The sequence below is a fragment of the Lucilia cuprina genome, chromosome 2, assembly GCF_022045245.1.
Source record: "Lucilia cuprina isolate Lc7/37 chromosome 2, ASM2204524v1, whole genome shotgun sequence".
NCBI lineage: Eukaryota > Metazoa > Arthropoda > Insecta > Diptera > Calliphoridae > Lucilia > Lucilia cuprina.
Genome location: NC_060950.1, coordinates 27,214,934 through 27,218,099, shown reverse-complemented (window position 1 = coordinate 27,218,099; position 3,166 = coordinate 27,214,934).

Below are 3,166 nucleotides of genomic sequence, written 5' to 3'. Positions count from 1 at the left end.
TAGACTATAGACTAGACTATAGACTAGACTATAGACTAGACTATAGACTAGACTATAGACTAGACTATAGACTAGACTATAGACTAGACTATAAACTAAACTATATACCTGACTATAGACTAGACTATTGAATATACTATGGACTAGACTATAGACTAGACTATGGATTAGACTATAGACTGGACTATTTACTGGAGTATAGTATATGATATAGACTATATAATAGTCTATAGAGTAGTTAATAGTCTAGTCTATGATTTAGACTATATACTAGACTAAAAATTTGATTCGACACTTAACTCAATTACAGACTATAAACTAGACTAAGGATTAAACTTAGGAGTAGAGTATAGACTAGTCTATAGAGTAGTCCAAATATAAGTCATTTAACATCTTAATTGTGTTCAAAGCTTCTCTTTATTTAAATTCGTGCAAGATAAATGAATTAAAAAAAACAAACCCGTAGAACTTAAAATACAATTATGATAAAAGGTGCCACATTTTAAAAAATAATAAATTTAACAAGAATTTTACCAAATATTGCAACAAAATAGAAAAATAAATAAACGCAAAAAATTTTTTAAAACAAATAATAATAATACATTTTTCGTAGATTTTTAAAACAATGATCTCTTTCATTAAATAAAACAATATATAACAACAACAACAAATAAATACATATATAAACAAATAATAATAAAAAATTATTAAATTTAAAAATGATAGCAAAAATTTTTTAACGTAGTTTTTAAAATTAATAAAATTAAAAACACAATAAATAAAAATAATAAAAAATCTAATAAATTGTTAGTTGATTTTTAAAAACATTAAAACTAAAAAAATAAAATAAACAATTTTAAATGTTAATTAGTGCAAAAAATAAATTGTGTCCTTTTAATTTGTATTACAAACAAAAACAACAACAAAAATCCTTAAAATAACATTTATAAATTGCTAAGAAAAAACGAAAAATATAAAACGTTTTTAAAATTTCCCTGGATTAAAATGTATAAGAAAACAAAATATGATTGATTTTATTTAAATATATTTATTCTTTGTATAGTTTATAGATTTATAAAATATTATTTGTAAAAATTAAATATAATAAAAAAAGAAAATTTACTCCCATGGAGTCATTTAACACAAAAAAACAAATGGTTTAAGTTCCAATTTTTTTAATTTTTTTTAAATAAATTTTTTATTATGATTTTTTGTATTTATTCTTATATTTAATAGTTATAACCAAAACAAAAAAACAAATGAAATGTATTGTATTTTATGTATAATGTTTAGTATATATTTATTAAATGTTTTAAAAATAAATGAAATATATACATACATATATATGAAACAAATAAAGAAAGTATAAACCAAAATATATAATAATTATTTTATTTTTTTACCAAGAAAGAAAGAATGTATTATGGGGCATTGCCAACTATGTGTACCCTACACTTGTGAGTATATTAGAAATGAGCATTTCTTAAACAAGTAAGAGTCTAATCCGGGCTCTACATACTTAATTTCATGTTTCTGGGTTCATTATTATAGAAAACTCAAAAAGTACCTTTTGAAAAACGAAAAGGTACTTTTTCACATAATTCAGACTCTACATCCTTAATTTCATTTTTCTAAGTTCAATATAAGAGAAAATTCAAAAATCTTCAGAGGTTGTCTTGGATTTTTGCTCATGTCTCCGGTATTTATGGACCAATTTTGCTGATTTTAAATAGTGATCTTCTCGAAAACATGTGTAGCAGAGTTATTGAAGATTCGGATCTCGCTGATATCTGGGGTCCTCTAAAAACTGATTTCAACAAACACACAGACGGGCATGTTACCTTGGTAAAGCCTCCACCTTGGTGTTATTGCAATCCCAGGGTATAATGAGGTGGCCAATGCTTCTAGTCTGGCCTTGCATAGATTGAAAAGAGTTCAGATCAGAGCACAGCATAATCTGGTACTATGGGTGGCCAGTTGCCCGCAGGACTATATCCTAGCTGGTCAGTTGGTTGAGGTTCCTTCGCGATCCACGTAGCGACTGTGGTGTAAACCCAAATTCGCGGGAAGAGTAAGTGGCGGTAAGAGGACTGATGTAAGGTAAGGTCAATATTTCGGGATAAATGCGGTGCTGTTGCCGAAACAACAGATACTCCACAGAAGAGTGACTGTGGGACTAAGCATTAAAAATGCGTTGGTATTAATTGTACGGGATGAATGTCGAGTACATCAGCAAAGTGCTTGTACATGGACCAGTCAAATCCAGTGTACACAAATTGCCACCTGGGTTCTTCATTGAAGGATAGAGGTTCGTTAATAGACCGTTGTCAAGTCTATCTAGTGGATGAAAAAGACCACCATGGAGTAGGGCATCATGCCAGGTACTGTATTATCTTTAAATGATCAGAAACTATGTTTCCTGATCGTAATTCCAAAGAAGTTTCCAATCAGTGCTCGCATGATAATAATCCTCGACTTCCTTATTTTGAGGAGATTTCACGTAATGCTCTCATTAACATGACCTCATAGTATCTTTATGGTTGTACCCATGATTTTTTTTATTCTAAGAGGCCTAATAGGAGTTTCTCGTCCATATTTTTAATGCAGTCTCATAGGCATCGAATGATTTTGCGTTAGTTAGGTTAATAATCTCGGGCTCCCTTACTCCTTTAAAGCTAATATATGTATTTCGTTGCTATTATTACATTATAGTTGGTTAGTTAGTTAGTTAGTTAGTTAGTTAGTTAGTTAGTTAGTTAGTTATTTAGTTAGTTAGTTAGTTAGTTAGTTAGTTAGTTAGTTGCCTCCGGTAGGTTAGTGGTTAGAGCTCTAGTAGACCGGAGGTGGTGAGTTCGATTCTAACCTGTGGCACTGGTTAAGGAGCGCACAACAGGCTCGATAGAGGCCTACGTGTATTTCTACGGATTTAGTTGGTTAGTTAGTTAGTTAGTTAGTTAGTTAGTTAGTTAGTTAGTTAGTTAGTTAGTTGGTTAGTTAGTTGGTTAGTTAGTTATTTAGTTAGTTAGTAAGTTAGTTAGTTAGTTAGTTGGTTAGTTATTTAGTTATTTAGTTAGTTAGTTAGTTAGTTAGTTAGTTAGTTAGTTAGTTAGTTAGTTAGTTAGTTAGTTAGTTAGTTAGTTAGTTAGTTAGTTAGATAGTTAGTTAG